We start from the raw sequence: 18,527 nt of genomic DNA on the forward strand, positions 1-18,527 counted from the left end.
ATTCTTGTATACTTATGAAGGGCTGTTTTGTGACCCAGTATGTGATCTATCTTGGAAAATGTTCCATGTGCACTCGAGAAGAAAGTATATTCTGTTGCTTTGGGATGCAGAGTTCTAAATATATCTGTCAAGTCCATCTGATCCAATGTATCATTCAGGGCCCTTGTTTCTTTATTGATTCTCTGCCTAGATGATTTGTCCATTGCTGTAAGTCGAGTATTAAAGTCTCCTGCAATTACCACATTCTTATCAACAAGGTTGCTTATGTTTGTGATTAATTGTTTTATATATTTGGGGGCTCCTGAGTTCGGCGCATAGACATTTATAATTGTTAGCTCTTCCTGATGAATAGACCCTGTGATTATTATATAATGCCCTTCTTCATCTCTTGTTAGAGCCTTTAATTTAAAGTCTAGTTTGTCTGATATAAGTATGGCTACTCCAGCTTTCTTTTGACTTCCAGTAGCATGATAGATAGTTCTCCATCCCCTCACTTTCAATCCGAAGGTGTCCTCAGGTCTAAAATGAGTCTCTTGTAGACAGCAAATAGATGGGTCTTGTGTTTTTATCCATTCTGATACCCTATGTATTTTGGTTGGAGCATTTAGTCCCTTTACATTCAGTGTTATTATTGAAAGATATGGGTTTAGTGTCATTGTGATGTCTGTAGGTTTCATGCTTGTAGTGATGTCTCTGGTTCTTTGTGGTCCTTGCAACATTTCACTCACAGAGTCCCCCTTAGGATCTCTTGTAGGGCTGGTTTAGTGGTGATGAATTCCTTCAGTTTTTGTTTGTTTGGGAACGCCTTTATCTCTCCTTCTATTCTGAATGACAGACTTGCTAGGTAAAGGATTCTTGGCTGCATATTTTTCCACTCATCATATTGAAGATTTCCTGCCATTCCTTTCTGGCCTGCCAAGTTTCAGTAGATAGGTCTGCTACTATCCTTATGTGTCTGCCTTTGTATTTTAAGGCCTGTTTATCCCTAGCTGCTTTCAGAATTCTCTCTTTATCCTTGTATTTTTTTCCAGTTTCACTATGATATGTCGTACAGAAGATCGATTCAGTTACGTCTGAAGGGAGTTCTCTGTGCTCTTGGATTTCAATGCCTATTTCCTTCACCAGATCAGGGAAGTTCTCAGCTCTTATTTGTTCAAGTACACCTTCAGCCCCTTTCTTTCTCTCTTCTTCTTCTGGAATTCCTATGTTACGGATATTGTTCCCTTTGATTGAATCACTTAGTTCTCTAATTCTCCCCTCAGCCTCCTGGGTTTTTTTATCTCTCTTTTTCTCAGCTTCCTCTTTTTCCAAAATTTTATCTTCTTTCCAACGTTTATTTATTTTTGGGACAGAGAGAGACAGAGCATGAACGGGGGAGGGGCAGAGAGAGAGGGAGACACAGAATCAGAAACAGGCTCCAGGCTCTGAGCCATCAGCCCAGAGCCTGACGCGGGGCTCGAACTCCCGGACCGCGAGATCGTGACCTGGCTGAAGTCGGACGCTTAACCGACTGCGCCACCCAGGCGCCCCCCAAAATTTTATCTTCTAATTCAGCTATTCTCCCCGCAGCCTCTTCAATCTGTGCTGTGGCTGTCTCCATTTTATTTTGCACCTCATTTATAGCATTTTTTAGCTCCTCATGACTATTTCTTGGTTCCTCAATCTCTGTAGCAATAGATTCTCTGCTGTTGTCTATGCTTTTTTCAAGCCCAGCAATTAATTTTATGACTATTATTCTAAATTATTGTTCAGTTATATTGCTTAAATCGGTTTTGATCAATTCGTTAGCTGTTGCTACTTCCTGGAGTTTCTTTTGAGAGAATTCTTCCATTTCATCATTTTGGCTAGTTCTCTGTCCTTTATGCATTTTAAAAACTTGTTGTGTGCTCTACACCTGGGAGCATTGCTCTATTAAAGGATGGTCATACACCATCCAGGGGCTGGCCCTTCAGGAGGTGTTTTTTCAGAGATTGTTACTTGCTCTCTGTTGTTGTGACTTTGGTTTTTTTATTACCCTACTCATAGTGATATTTTGGACCCTCCAACAGGTGTGCTTTGATTTGTTCCTTGGAGTAGCCCTGTAAAGGAAAACAGACAAACAGGAGACAAAAACACGCAAACACACAAACAAATAACACAATAAACAATAGACAAAAACAAAAAACTAAAGACTAAAAACAAAGAACCCAAAACACCAACTACAAGTAAAGAGGAGGGTGGAGGTGGTGCTGATGGAAGAGCACATACAGGGAAATGAGGGTGCGGGGGAGAGAAAAAATAAACATCGATTAGGCCGGGAGACTGAAAGGCTTAATCCAGAGAGAGAGAAAGGATAATAAGAAAGGGGGCAGGGAAAACGAAAGGAGGATAAAGTTACCCAGACAGAGAAACTATATGGCTTGATTATTCTAGAGAGAGAAAAAGGAGGGTAAAGAAGGAGGTGTAGAACACTATCAAGACAATGGATTAAATATGTCTGTTTAGACAGACCAATAACCAGAGTAACCAGCCTAGGGATGGGAAGAGATAAGGAGGAGAAGTGGGGGCGGGGGGAGGATATATCTATATATCCAGAATTGATCCAGAGTCAGTCCAGGCCATGCTGCAGAGTTTGTCGGGAGTAGCTGTCTGCAGGGTCTGTGCCGCTCTGGTGGATGCGCAGTTACCCAGTGTGAAGGGGCATGGTGTGGTGTAATCTGGACCCACCTCCACTGTGGGCCCTGGGAGTGATCCCTGAGGCCTCGCCTTCCTTGGGGGGGGGGGTGGGGAATGGTGACCCCTCAGTCTCTTCTCCATGGAGCTGACCCGGAGGACTCCGTTTGAGTCATCCTCCCTGTGCCAGGGGCGCAGACAGGGCAGTCCTTCTCGCTCCGCCAACTGCCCTGACCCTAGGCTTGGCTAGGATTCAAAGTCCCGTTCCGTGTGTTCTGGCACTGGGGAAGCGCCTCTCAGTGTGGCCAATGTGTGGTCCCGGCTGGCTTTGTCTGTGCCACCGCACTTCAGGGAGGACCGCCTTCTCCTGCGGAGTGAGAGCTGCCACCCTTGCCGTGAGCCCCTGGGGTTGGTGGTTGTGTTTTCCCACAGCACTCCAGGGAGACGGCTGCCTTTTCCTACTGCAGGCTGTGCCCTTGGCCCAGCCACTGAGGACGCAGGCAGGCTTTGTACTATCACGCAGCCCTCCGGGGAGGGAACTGCTTTTTCCAACTGTGGTCTGAGCCCCTGACCTACAACTACACCCAGGCCCCTGGCTCCCCTCCTCCCCAGGTGCGCGAAAAAGGAGCCGGCCCCAGTCGGAAGAAAGCCCCGCAGTTAGAGATCGGATCCCTCTCAGTCTCAGTCCGAGGTCTCTCTCCTGTCCAGATATGGTCCTACACTTCCCTAGCCGCTCTTTCTCTTCCCTTTGTCTCTCCCCAGAAGGGGGTTCCTCCCCTCCGTGCCCATGCGGCCTTTTTTTTTTTTTTATCTCCCCCAGTTTGGAGTTACCCACCCATCTTTTTTCCAGCTTTCCCATTTTCTTCCTAGTAGATTCAATCTCTTTTCCTCCCAGGCTCTGGTGTTCAAAGTCCTTTGGCTTCTGCACTTCTTTGAGAGACGAGGCAAGTATGGATCCCCCAACTTCTCTGCCATGTTGGCCCCTGCTTTCATCTCCGGGCCCTGCTCGAAGCTCTTGGGGCATCCTCCTCTGACACCCACACCTGCACCTAGGGCAGTGCAGGATCCAAGTGGTACTTGAAGATAATAGAGTACTACCAGTGCTCACCCCAAAGTTAAAAAGGACTGGGATGATGTTGGAAAGAGAATAAGCCTAAATATCAGACTTGTTGTCCTTGCTTGTAATATTTTTTTTGCTTAAAAAAATTGAGATATAATTGACATATAACATTGTGTGAATTTAAGATTACAGTATGTTGATTGGTACATTTATATATTGCAGTATTATTACCACTGTAGCATTAATGAACACCTTCATCATGTCACATAATAATCATTTCCTTTTTGTGGTGAGAACAATTAAGATGTAGTCTTTTAGCAACTTTAAGTTTATAAAAAGTCAACAATATTGTTGGCTAGAATCACTATATTGTGCATTAGATCTCCACGACTTGGTTATTAGTTGCAAGTTCATATCCTTAAACAGTATCTCCCCAATCCTGCCCTTCCCCTCCCCCCACCAAGCCCTCACCCGTGTGGTCTCTGTTTTTATGAGTTCAGCTTTTTTAGATTACAGGTCTAAGTGGTATCATGGACTATTTGTCTTTCTCTGTATGTCTTATCTCACTTAGCATAATGCCTTAAAGGTCTATCCATATTGTTGCAAGTGTCAGGATCTCCCTCTTTTTCATGATTGAATAATGTTCTGTTTTGTATACATATCACATCTTCTTTATCCATTCATCTGTTGATGGACACTTAGGTTGTTTCCATGTCTTGGCTGTTGTGAATAATGCTGTAATAAACATGGGAGTGCAGATATTTCCTTAATTTCCTGTTTCATAACTCCTAGAAGAAAACATAGGGAAGAAGCTCCTCGACATTGGTCTTTGCAATGATTTTTTGACCATAATACCGAAAGCACAAGTAACAAAGAAAAAAATGAACAAATAGGACTACATCAAACTAAAAAGCTTTTGCACAACAAAGGAAACCATAAAAAAAAAATGAAAAGGTAGCCTATGAAATGGGACAAAATATTTGTAGCTGTATATTGGATAAGGGGTTGTTGTCCATGTTGATGTTCAGACTTTTCAGATAATGAAATTTGTTTTTGCCTTTATGACAACAGGAAATGCCTAAAACCTTCAGACTTGCTATCATTGTCATAAGAATGCAGGTATTCCATCAGTTTTGTTTTTGTTCTTATTGTTGCTTAAGAATTTCCATTCATACACTTTTTTAGAGTCAAGAGTAGAAAGATAAAATGACCAAATGGTAGCTCATGATGTTTGGTCCTTTACTACCAACCTTACATGATTTGGAAGAAATATCTACAAGTATTGTTATAGGGAGGGCCAGAGCAATAACTAGAAGCCATAAGGTAAAATCAAGGATCTGAAAATGGATTTTGATCAAGTTGTCTTTGTAACTTACTCAGTATTGGTGTATTGGTTTTCTTGGTACTGTCCCTGTTTGTGTTCCAAGAAGGATGGGGGATCTTCCTCTAGTAGGCCACCTTTCTCCCTGCCCAACTATGTGTTAATGAAAGCAGGAGTTGAAGTGGAGAGCCTTCTTGCCAATAAGCTCCTCTCCTGATCCTGCCAGACAACTATCAGAGTCCTTGAGAAGAGATATCAGTAGTTCCCTTTCTTTCTTTTCAGTAGTTCCCATTATTTTGGTCACTTACATATATCCTTCAGAAGAAGGTTTGACTTTTTTTAATACAGGTGGAGAGAAGCTGTCAGGATAGGGTGAATTGCAGCTGGAGGTGGGAGGAACATATGGGATTACAAATCTAGGGTGGAGTATTTTCACCAACATCTAAGACAGTGAACAGAGTCTAGACTAGTAAACAGAAAATTAATGCTTTGGCAGTCCTAGCCTCTACTAACACGAACAACTTATTGAGGGCTTGTATACTATGCTAAGTGCTTTGCAGCTAGCACCTCACCTCATTAAATTCTTATAGTACCCCACGAAGTAGGCGTTATCCTGTATCTTTACTTTATAGATAAGAAAATTAAGATCTGCAGAGACTTACTCTGCTAAGATTATGCAGCAAGAAAGAGTAGGAACCCAGAATTCATACTCAGTTATGGTCTGTCTATAAAACCACTCTGCCATTTTGCATCTTCCAGAATAAAATCTGTCCTTTCCTCAACCTGTACAGCTTCACAAAAAAAGGCCACTTATGGTCTGAAGACTGCCTCCCTAAGATTAGTCAACTGGCCAGCTGGAGCCCCAGGCCAATCTTGTGCCTCCAAAGGAGTTTGGTAAGTATGGATGACTAGGTTTGGATTCTGAATATATGATTTTTCTTCACATCGTGAGAATTGATTTTTAGAAGATCTAGGCTCCTACTGTCCAGCAGAGATTGTGCTCCTGTTAGAAGAGAGAAGTTTGCCAGACCTCTATTTCACAGTTTCACATATTCTTGTGCAGTTGTCATCAAGTTGTTATTTTAATACCACAGTCAGTCATACATAATGTTACAGCAAAACACACCTGACATGCTCATTAAAACAAATATCACATTTGCATAATCGCTGTTGATGGAAAGATACACACACAGAGGCAGCTGGAAAACTAATGAGGTTTGTTTAAGCAGCAGCCGCCCTCCTCATGCACACACATTCTAGGAACTTTCATGGGACTTCCTAGTCTCCTCCTACCTTCCTACCCTCAATTCTCTTAGAAGAGTCTGAACTAGTATCATTACTTGGAAAATTGTAGCAGAGAATGGAGGGGAGTAATCTGATAGAAACTGAAGCTAGTAGTGAGAGGAAGTGACATTGGAAAAAAGGGGTAATTCAGAGCCGACACTAAATAGGAGTGAGGCCAAAGGAGGGTTTTCAGATAGGGCAGTCTTCTGATATGATGATACGATGGTTTCATATATTTGAAGAAGGGGGTGATTTATTTATTGTAGCTCCCAAGAGCAGAAATGAGCCTGTCATACCAGGGCTCATCCACGGTGGAATGGGCTGGAAGGTCTAGGGCCTGCCATATGATTACTGGAAATGGAGAATGCAAGGAGGCCTAGGATATGCAGAATGATTTCCAAAGTGCTTTTAATAGGTCATCTCATTTGATCATCCTGACCACACTGTGAGATAGTTATTACCCTACTTTTTGGATGAAGACTCTAAGGCTGCAAGCAGTAAGCAAACTGCCCAAGCTCACATAACCAGGAAGTATCAAAATGAGGACTGGAACTTAGGACTTCTGGCTTCAAGACCAAACTGATGGACATTCTAACAGTGTGCAAGCCTTACCTGACTTTGGGAGGAGGGTGGAGCTCTATCAGCAGGAAATAAAGGGTGAGTTATGGAAGTAGGATTTGGTGGTAGGTTTTGAGTCTCTAGAAGGGTCCCAGGTGGCAAGTAAGTATTCCAAAATCCCATAACCATATCCTGGGACCAAGGTGGGAAGAATGGAGAACGTGACAGCTGTCAGTTTGATAAAGTGCTGTGCTGGCTTTTTAACAATCTTGTGAAGGCAGGATTATGATCTCTGTCTAAAAGAGTAGTTCAGCATTGAGGCAGGGCTAGATTTATTTGGGTAGTAGTAAAGTGGCCTCTGCCACAGTGGCAGGAACATAAGCAGATCATCCCAAGTCTACTGAAGTAGTTTATTGACTGGGCTCCGTGTCTCTGATTTGATCTCTAGTCCAGTCTCCACAGTGAGCTTTCCAAAATACATCTCTGATCCCATCACCCCCTTGCTTAAATCTTCAGTGGATTATATCCTACTGCTCTGAGGGTAAATATCAGAATCTTTGAGGAGACCCACAAGCCATGGTCTGGCCCTTTCCTACAGGGCCAAACCTCATATTTTACTTCTTCCTCTGTGTTCCAGCTATGCTGATAGGAGCCACGTGCTCTCCTATTCAGTTCAGTCTCCAGATATTATAGATGAGACAACAGAATGAGGGATATTAAATGGTTTGCTTAAGGTCAAAGCAGACTCTTGTTTTCCAGGTCAGTGCTCTTTCTACCACACAGCCTTCACTGCTTTAGTTCATGAGTGTTATCCTATTCTAATGTGACCAACAGAGCCCCACAGAAAAGAAGGAAACAAATAGTGTGTGACTGCTTATTCAACTCTAGTGGAACCATTAATTTTACCTAATTAAGTTCTTTTTAAAAATTCAGGGTAGAGTCAGAGTCTGGTAAAGCTAATAATAGTGTCTTTCTTTGGATGAAAAGTCTTTAGAACACCTTCAGTCCATCAAATCATATTTGAAAAATGCTCGTGTATTATCCTTGGCTAATGATAGGATGATAATGTGAAGTAAAGATTAAAGGTCAGTTGTCAAATGTAGCTATTAGCCAGAAAAAAAGTCTTCCAGACAGTGTTTCCTGAAACCTTTTGAGCCCTGACATGGTTGATGAACAGAGCGGGTCAGAGCTGTGAATCATCAGAGCCTCCTGTCCGACAGTGTTTCCTTGGGTAGCAGCCTGGATCTGTTCAAGTCCTGAGTTATCTGACGTTCCTTTGTTAAACTGCTTCAGAGTGTACTTTGTCACCCTATTATTGATGGAAGACCAAAAATGACACTGCTCAATTGTGAAAAGCTTTGGAGACTATTATAGGAAGTGCTTATTTCATGATTTAATTCCCTTTGCTGCCACGGAGAACTGAGTTAATACTTTCACTCAGTTGGGAAGATATGGACAGTCTATAAGAATGATCTTGAGGTAGGAAATGATGAAGTGATCATTGTCAGAGGTGTAATGCATGTCGTATTGTGAATAGCTGTGCTCTATTCGATTGAGTCCACGGTAAGGCATTGAAGAGAAAAGCATTTTCAGCTCCTTTATCCTCTACAACTTGTAAAAGTTCTAGAATTTTAAAAATAAGCTTTGGAAATGACCCCTCCAAAGTACATTTCAAGTTTACTAAAGATTACCATGGCAACTAAATTACTGAATGACTAAAGGAAGTGTGTTTAATGATGTTTTCTCAGCTCATGTACGAGTTCCCTGTTTATTAAAGAGGAAATGCCAGGTATTGATACAACCATGCTCTTTGTAAAGGCAGAGAATGAACATTCTCTGGGGGAGGTATATTGCTTAGCAATATGAAGGAAGTGTGTCAAAAGCCTCCGTATTCATTTTTACAAAAGTACCTGATGAAATTGTTCAGTGGGACACCATTGCTTCTTACATGAGAGTCACAAAGGCAGAGTTTTTACTTTTTAATTGAATTAATTATTATTATTATTATTATTATTTTTTTTTTTTTGAGAGAGAGGCAGAGAGAGAGGAAGAGAGATCATCTGAAGCAGGCTCCATACTCAGTACAGAGCTCAACACAGACTCTGTGGCACCTGAGATTGTGACCTGAGCCAAAGTCAAGAGTCAGATGCTCAACCAACTGAGCCACCTAGGTGCCCCAGATAGGCAGTTTTAACTATAGGAATAGCTTTGAGATGATCTGGTGGTAGCTTCTTTCTTACATGCATTTTTGTGTTCACCTATGCTCACTGCATTGAATTTCATACGTTACTGGGTGATTTCTTTCCTGGTCTGAAGGTGAAAGGAGGAACCAAAATCAAGCCCCCCCCCCTTTTTTTTAATTTAAACTTCCAGTATAGTTAACATACAGTGTTATATTACTTTCAGGTGTACAACGCAGTGATTCACACAAAGTCAAGCCTTGTTACACGTTTTCAGAGGACATTATATAATTGCTGTTCTGGGATTTCACTTAAGCTTTTATAGACCCAGTCTTTTGTTTGTTATTTATGTATATATTCTTAGAAAACTTGTTTCTTTGTAATATACTGTAAGCATTTATCATTAAAATATCCTGCTCTATTACTTAAAAAAAAATGAAATCTTTAAAAGATTTCATAAAATCTTCATAAAAGAGCATGCAACTCTTGATGTCAGGGTCATGAATTCAAGCCCCACGTTGGGTGTAGAGATTACTTAAAAAGAATCTTTAGGGGTGCCAGGGTGTCTGGGATTTATTAAGTGTCTGACTTCTGCTCAGGTCATGGTCTCACAGTTCATGAGTTCAAGTCCTGCATCGGGCTCTGGGTTGACAGCTCAGAGCCTGGAGCCTTCTTCAGATTCTGTGTCTCCCTCTCTCTTTGCCCATCCCCTGCTCGTGCTCTCTCTTAAAAATATATAAACATTAAAAATTTTTTAAATAATCTTCAAAATACAATACCTTGGTGAAGAAAATAGCAACAAAACCATTTGAAATGGATGTTTTCATTTTACTTTCTAAATTAAAGTGTTTATAGTAAGTACACATGTGTATCATTTCAACCTGGGTTCATTTATTTATATACTCAAGTGATGTTTCTTCCTTGACTCCATTTGAAATTACCATACCATTGTATAGATAGAAGTATAGATTCTTGTGGTTGGCAGGGACTTTAAAAATAATCTAGTTTAACTGCCCACACCCACCTAACTTCAGTTCTGATACTTCCACTGACAGGGCCATTGCTATCCCCAAAGACACCCCACCCCATTACTAAACAGCAATAATGGTTAAAAAATTCTTTCTCTTATTAAACTAAAAATGGATACCATAAAACTTCACTCTGCTGAACTTGCTTCATTCTCTGGACAAATGAAAATACAATATGTCCCAAACAGCAAAAATGAGAAGACTCCCTTTGGGTTATTTAGCTGCCAGTGGGACAGAACTTTTTAAAGCCTTATGTAAAAAGAAGTGAGATTCCCCTAGAAGAAAATTGGGCTGCCTTTGGGCTAGACATTGAAGGAGGTGATAACCTTGTTTTGTGCTCATAGCTTCCTCTTCCTCTTTCCCCAAATGAGAAACATCTTTGGCTATTTCCGTTTTATGAGAGGAGAGAAGGGCAGTTGGCATAGGGAATATAGGGCAAAAGTTGAAAGCTCCGATGATCCTGGAATTTGGAGATACAGGATTTTGGTCTTTAGATTTTTGCAGCCTTGGAGTAAACTTAACTAGTGAGACATTCAGAGAGAGACTCCACAGAGTGGAGGGGGCATTAGAGGATTTTCACTGATTCACAAGAGTGTCAGAGTAGTTATGGAACTTCCCACCACTAAAAGATTCACCACTTTCCATGGCAACAGCATAACTTTTGAACTGCTTATTGAGCATTCTACCTATGTTGAGTTAAAACCATTTGTCCTCTTGTAACTTAGAGTTATTGGTCTTCGGTCCTTCATCTTTGTGACAACCTTCAAATGTTTGAACATAGCAACCCCATGTTCTTTTCAAGATAACTCTTCTCCCAGCTAAATCTTCGTGGTTTTATTAATAATTTTTATATGAAATGAAATCAGGGAAAATTCACTGTCTTATATCCTTCATTGCATTTAAAAGTGTTTAAACTATTTTTTGGGAATCTCACCTTGGCTAAACATTGTGTTCAACGTTTTACCTTTAGATTACAGTAAATATTACTGGGTATTTTCTGATTTAATTTTCACAACACTCTCATGAGATACACATTACTAGTATCAGCACTTAGCCAGTAAGGAAACTGAAGCCCAGAGTGGTGAACCAACATGCCTGAGGTGCTGGAGCTGACATTCTAATCCCTATCTTTTGAATTTAGGATTCCATGTTATTAGTCACCACAATAGATCGGTTCTGATTTACCAATGAACCTATTAAAGGGCCATATCTGGTCCCAAATACATGACTTTCGGTATGATCTCACTTGCATGGAGCAGAGCAGAACTCACTTTATTTTGGAGACTTTGCTTCTGATATTGTAGTCAAGATCTTATGAGTTCTTTGGCAAACACATATCATGCTATTGACAAACAATTCTTTGGTTCTTAAAATATGTGCTCTTATCAGGGTATGTCTTCCTAGTTATACTTGTGTGGTTTATCTTTTGGACATAAGTGTAGGAATTTGCATTTATATTAACTTTAATTTTATTTAAATTCTGACATCTAGCACCATTGGTTTTTTTCTTGGCTTCCCACAATAGGTCAGGGTGCCCCTGTAAGTTTCAGTGGTATGTTCTTTATTATATTTTTATTTTGATGATAATTTAACAAATAGGAATACACATTTTCTGGCTAATGCCATTGACCATCTTTTTGCCAAAAACAGATAAGTAATCTCAGAGCCCGCCTTTGTGTAATACTTTGTTATAAACTGATGGGCATAGAATAGAGGAAGACAATGGACAAATGATGCATTTCACCTCAGGAAAAGGTCATAGCCGTCCTGGTGGACTGGGCAAATGCAGTTTTCCCAGTAGTCAGAATATGATGGGTAATCTGAGTCATCATACAGATAGTAGTATAGGTATGTGAGACTCAGCCTGTCATGGCTCAGTACCATATTCATGTTGGTTATTTGGTTTCAGCAAAATATCATGTGTCACATTATATTCATTCAATTTGCATTTTATCTGATTTCATAATAAAAGTTATTGATTTTGTAATAACATGAATCATTAATACTTTACATGGATTATTTAATTTAATCTGGAAGCAACCTATATAATAGGAATTATTGCTCCTATTTTACAGTTGAGGAGACTAAAGCCTGAAGAATTTAAATAACACTCAAAAGATATAATTTATAACAGGTAGAATTAGAGTTTGAACTTAGACATTCTGATTTTTTTTTTCAACGTTTTTATTTATTTTTGGGACAGAGAGAGACAGAGCATGAATTGGGGAGGGGCAGAGAGAGAGGGAGACACAGAATCGGAAACAGGCTCCAGGCTCTGAGCCATTAGCCCAGAGCCTGATGCGGGGCTCGAACTCACGGACCGCGAGATCGTGACCTGGCTGAAGTCGGACGCTTAACCGACTGCGCCACCCAGGCGCCCCTAGACATTCTGATTTTAAGTGCCCAGTCTCTTAGCTGTTCTGTTTTATTTCATGAATTTATTTTGTTTTTATAGTTGTACAGGAGATAGGATATAATATACTTATAACTAGTTTTGTATTTGTATATATTTAAGTAATGTATAATCAAAATAGTTTAATTCAGCTTTAAGTATTTACAAGCACTTTTTTTTCCCCACCCAGGAGAAGTCATTATATATATTTGATAAACTCTGTCAAGTGCATATTTCACCAGAATTCTCTCTATGACAAGCAGAGCTCAGAGTATGAGACTTGGGTGGGGATTGGAAGTCAGGGCCATGCATTGGAGAGACAAGGGACTGGCCATGGCCACAGACTGTGCTTTCCAGGGAGATGGTTCATTAGGCCATACTAGGCCATACTAGGTCCTGAGCCTCCTGAAGTCAGGACCATAATGACAAAAAAGGACTGGAATGAAGGTGGGAATTCTTTGCTGATTAAATGATCAATCAGAATCAACAAGGAGAGGTTTACTCTATATAATTTGTGAAGGCATAAAATATATTTTAGAGGGATTTAATAGGGACTAAAACATTAAACATTTTATTAATAAAATAAAATTCACATACATAAAACAACTTGATCCACCTTTGGTCCACCAAAATTTGTGTCCTACACAAGTTGTAGCATTCTTTCTTTGGAAGGAACCTTGTAGCTATTCTAGTGGTGTGAATCTCAGGTACACAGTTTTGGATAGGTTTCAGGCTGCCTGCAAGGGGTGTTCTGTATTCCCAGCCTCCACTGTGGACATTACTATTTTGTAGATATGGGGTGGGATCTGGGAATTTGTACTAAAAACCAAAACTCCTCAGGTAATCAAGATGTGTAGCCAACCTTGGGAGCCCTTGACCTTGCCTATCCTTCACTAGCTATGACTGAGATTCGTACAATTCATCAAATATTTTCATTTCTTCCTCCTTCCTGATTACATGGTGGGATTGCCATTTCTGGCCTTTTTGTGATTATGGTGAGTAAACTATGAGTAGAAATGATCTGTGCCACTTTAAAATGGGAACGTTTAATATGTGGTACTAGACCTTCAAGGGTCTCTCTTTGCCTTTGGATTGAGAATCATAAGCATTCAAGAGGATGACTCTCTCATCAGTCTGGGTTCCTGAGGGACCACAGTGAACAAAGCCACCCTAACACCTGCAGAGAACATGTATCATGGGCAAGAAATTCATCTTTGCAGTGTTTAGCCGCAAAGCATAAAATAAATCCATTCTGATGATATCATAGTATTTATTTGAATAATGTTAGAATTTTTTATTAAAGCAATCCATACATAATTAAAACATCAAATGGTGCTAAAAAACATATTTTTAAAAAAAAAACCTTTCTTTTGGGGTGGCTGGGTGACTGTCGGTTGAGTGTCTGACTTCAGCTCAGGCCATGATCTCACGGTTCGTGAGTTTGAGCCCATGCATCAGACTCATTTGCTGTCAGCGCAGAGCTTCAGATCCTCTGTCCCCTTTTCTCTCTGTCCCTCCTCCGCTCTTTTTCTCTCTCTCAAAAATAAACATTAAAAAAAAACACAAACAACTCCTTTTTTCTTCCCTTCTCAATCTCCTAGTCTGCTTCTGAGAAACAGCCATTTTAATCTTTCACCTTGTTATATCTGTTTTTTTCTTTGCTTTCATCTATCTAAACAATGTTTATCATGTCTTTTCTTGATTTGCCCTGTGTAGATGTTAATCTTTTGTTTCAGTTGTTGAATACTTAGCTCTCTTATATCATGATCATCTCATTTTTTTTTGTGCCCCTAAGCTCCTATATTATAGATTTTGATTAAAGAATCAGTTTTTCATTATAAGATTAGGAGCTAAGAAGTGTTGAGCTAAGAAGTGTTCTTCAATTGTATTTCCTTTCTTAAACAATGGTATCTTTTTCTCTCTGGAGTTGATAACTACCTAAGTTTTTTTGTTTTTCATTTGCTTAGTTTTCTATGTATCTATGTCTATTCCTGCCTTCTCCCTTTTTACAATACTCCATGTATCTGGCTTAGCAGTAGTTTTTCCAAAATCTCTAGCATATTAAACAATATTTTAGTTTCATCCCTGCTCAAGGTCCCTCTCCCACAGTCATTTGGCCTCTTGCTCTGATTAGGACTGATGTTCTCTAGATCTCATCTACCACAGTCAGCCTGGGACTTCCTTTGCCATTTTCTTGTGTTGGATATGGTATCTTCATTTTTCTTGGAGCTCTCTTAAATTGCAGAAGACCCTACTTGAGTTGCTTCCCAAGAAGAGGTGCATGAGAAGTAATTTTTTGAGTGCTTCTTTGAAAATGTCTTTATTCTGCCCTTACATTTGTATAATAATTTGGCTGGGTATATAAGTTTAGGTTAGATTTGGTTTTCTTTCAGAACTCTAAAGGTACTTTACCTTCTAGAATACAATGTTGCTGTTGAGACTTTAATGAGTTTTGATGATTCCATTCCTTTGAATATGATTTTATAAGGAACTTTACCCGTGATATTCTGAAATTTCATGATGATGAGCTGTAGATTGGATTTTTTTGAAAAATGCATTGTGCTGTGTACTCTCTGGTAGACTTCTGCCTAATTCTGGAAATTTTTCTTGTATTCTTTCTTTGATAATCTCCTCCTCATTGTTTTCTTTTTGGGGAACTTCTATTGGTTGCAGAGTTTCTGAACTGATCCTCTGAGTTTTATTTTTTCACTTTTTATTTCCAATGACTTCTCTTTTGGCCCCAGTTTTAATTTTCTGAGTGATTTTCTTCCTTCAACACTTCAATTAAAATTTTCACCTGGTTATAATTTTTAATTTCTAGCGGTGCTTTCTTATTTTCTGGTGCTTCCTTTTCACAGCCCAGTTTTACTTTATAAATATGATGGATTCTCTTATTCTTTGAAGATATAGATTTTTAAGGTTTGTTTCATTTTCCTCTATTGCTGTGTGGTTTTTTTTTTCCAGTCTTCTTTTCCCTTTTGTTTGCTTTGAGTTTTCTTTCCTTAAGTGTTTTAAATCTTTGGCTGTTCATTTTTACTTAAAAGGGAAGCAATGAAACGATGATTAAATGCTCTGGGTGCTTGTTGGGGGCTTGTCAACTGGTGAGTTTCATTTCAAGAGTGAGTTCCAAATGGCAGCATATTAAAGTATTTCAGGAGGAGACCTTCAGTTCCCTCACAGAATGTTACAATATCTTCCTTTCTTGATTGTGTGTGTATGTGCATGTGTTGTGCATGCATGCGTGTGTATGTATACCTGTCTAAAGATATTCTGGGAGTGGGGCGGGGCAAGGGGACTTTCATTATTTTCCTTCCCTCTCACGGTGTTTCTTCTGTCATAGCAGTGTGGCAGGTATACCCAAGATTAGAGCTTCTCAGGTTGTTTCTCTGGAGAATAATCTTCCTGTTTTCTTTGGGGGAAGGATTGTCACTGATAGGGCTGTTAGTGAAGGAAGCTAGAGATCAGCTAATTAGCACAGGTTTTTAAGGTATATACCTGTTTTTAACCATACCTCCAACTCTTATTAAAAAAATTTTTTTTCTAATCTTTTTTTATTTTTGAGAGAGAGAGAGAGACACAGAGTGTGAGTGGGGAAGGGTCAGAGAGAGAGGGAGACACAAAATCTGAAGTGGGCTCCAGACTGTTAGCATACAGCCTGGTGCAGGACTGAAACTCACAGTGAGATCAGACCTGAGCTGAAGTCAGACACTTAACTGACTGAGCCACCCGGGCATCTTCTTCCCCAACTCTTACTTTTAAGTGCTGAACTTTGCAGGGGCTATGCAAGGCACATGGCTCATTTCTGGCCATATTCCCTTTCTGTGGGTTCTAAGGTTGGAACAGCATCCACTCTTTAACATAGTTTTAGACAGTTGCTTTCCTCCTGATTTCCATCTTCCAAAAATATGTTGAAATCTCTCATCTGCTGTTGTTTTCTCTCATTCTCTTTTTTTTTTTTTTTTTCTGATCGGATATCATTTTATTTTTTTTTAAAGAATTACTTTATGGGCTTTGGGAGGAGCAGAGATCAATGCCAGTCCTCCAGGTTTAATGGGAAGTCTACCACTCCCTCACTTTTCAGAGGAAAAGGAAGCCCCGGGAGGTTGAGGGACTTTCACAAGGTTATGCACTCACTGTAGCAGAGAGGAGAGCACAGACTTGAATCAGAAAGCCTGATTTTGAATCCTGTATCTGTGGAATACTACTTATTTGATTACTCAAAATTTTAGTTTCTCATCTATAAAATAAGGATAATAATAGTGCCTGCCTTTTAGGGTTGTTGTGAGAATTAAATGAACTATGTCATATAAAGAGTTCAAAACAGTGCCTGACTGAGTAATTTGTGCCTAATATATGTTAGCTATTGTTATTATTACTATATCTTTGTAATTATTATTTACCCCTGCCTTCCCAAAGCTCAAAAACTACTGACAGGAATGTAAAATTCATTGGACATCGTTAGTCCTTTTTCTACTGATAGAATTAGAAATATACATGTGGACCATCTTTTTTATTTTAGTGCATTTTATTTTTTACTCATTATAACAGAGCCAGAGTCATTCCCTTTTGTTGAGCCAGTCATAATTAGTTTTAGACTTCTGTTTTGTGAATGTATATGGGTACTAATGGATAAAATTACCTTCAGAGTGCAACTAAAATTAAGTGTGATAGAAGAACACACAAGGCATGTAAGGATTTGGGCTTAAACTGTCCCTGGCTAATAGGTGACTGTAAGCAAACTGGGCTGGTCTGCTTGATGTGCTGATCTGGCCTGCCCTCCTTACAAGGTGCTGAGGGAAAGAAGGTGTTTCCTGTGCAAGCTGTCTGCAGAGGTGGAGGGACTTCTTTTCTTACCGAAAGGTCTGAGGGTGGTGTCGTACTTCTTGGAAGGCATGCTCTGGCACTGAGTGCTTGGTCTCTATGGTGAGTCTAGCTGAGGCCAGAGGAGATCCTGGATGCCTGACTGGGAGAATTAATCCAGTATTGGTCAAAAATGTTTGCCCTTAGTAGTGAAGTCCTGAGGTATTCAATGAAATACTAAAAACAACCCTAGCCTGCTAGGGAATGGAAGTTCCTGGGAAAGGCAGTAAAGGAGAGATAGGATTAGAAAAAATCAGAGAATCCCCCAGGGAAAAAACGGAGCAGGAGTGGGATGCTTTTTGCTTCTTGTTCTTTTTACATTTGCTCCCACAGCCTGGGCTTCATTCCCCTGCCCTGGTAAGGAAACATAGGAAGAAAAAGCTGAAGACTCATGATGAGTTTGGAAGAGCCAGGAAATGGTCCTTGTGTCATCTGCTACTTGAAGAGATTATTGCTTTCACTTTGTTTGTTGGTTTTAACCTCATGGTTTTGGCATGACTGACCATCTTAATGTAGGAATGATTCCGTACTCTAATATCTAATTCCCCTTTCCTTTACCAGCACATTTCCTAAAAACCAATGATAATATTCTGACAAAATCAGAACCCATATGTTATTCATATTCTGTATCGTGGTATATTATCTGTAGTGCTAATATTTGATTCTTGACCCTTGAGGTCATGGCATGAAGTATTGGTCTGTTTCTCATCAAAGAACCTCTCTGGATGTAGAATTATTCTTCCCTGACAGCAAAGCCACATGTGGGCTCCTTGTCAGTGAGGAAACAGAAATCATAAGTGCCTTATTTGTGCTCTCCTGGTGAACCATCAAGAATAGATACCAGGGGGGCGCCTGGGTGGCGCAGTCGGTTAAACGTCCGACTTCAGCCAGGTCACGATCTCGCGGTCCGTGAGTTCGAGCCCCGCATCAGGCTCTGGGCTGATGGCTCGGAGCCTGGAGCCTGTTTCCGATTCTGTGTCTCCCTCTCTCTCTGCCCCTCCCCCGTTCATGCTCTGTCTCTCTCTGTCCCCCAAAAAATAAATAAACGTTGAAAAAAAAAAAAAGAATAGATACCAGGACCACTAGCATTTATTTTCCTATTTGAATTATTAGTATAAATATTAGAAATATGGAATCCAAAAAAATTCATGTGTATTGAAGAATAAGTTTTTTTTTAAGATTCTCATCCATA

The 18,527-nt window shown here is 40.0% G+C and overlaps 1 protein-coding gene across 2 annotated transcripts in view; it reads left to right on the forward strand.

The window, feature by feature from the left end:
- Nucleotides 1-5,827: 5,827 nt before the first annotated feature.
- Nucleotides 5,828-18,527, forward strand: part of CRH (corticotropin releasing hormone) — a 189,886-nt gene continuing 177,186 nt past the window's right edge. For both annotated transcript variants that reach the window (XM_032591932.1, XM_032591933.1), the window contains exon 1: nt 5,828-5,927. The gene's annotated coding sequence lies outside the window, so the exon portion shown is untranslated. The remainder of the gene's footprint in view (nt 5,928-18,527) is intronic.

Source organism: Lynx canadensis, chromosome F2 (assembly GCF_007474595.2).
Source record: "Lynx canadensis isolate LIC74 chromosome F2, mLynCan4.pri.v2, whole genome shotgun sequence".
NCBI lineage: Eukaryota > Metazoa > Chordata > Mammalia > Carnivora > Felidae > Lynx > Lynx canadensis.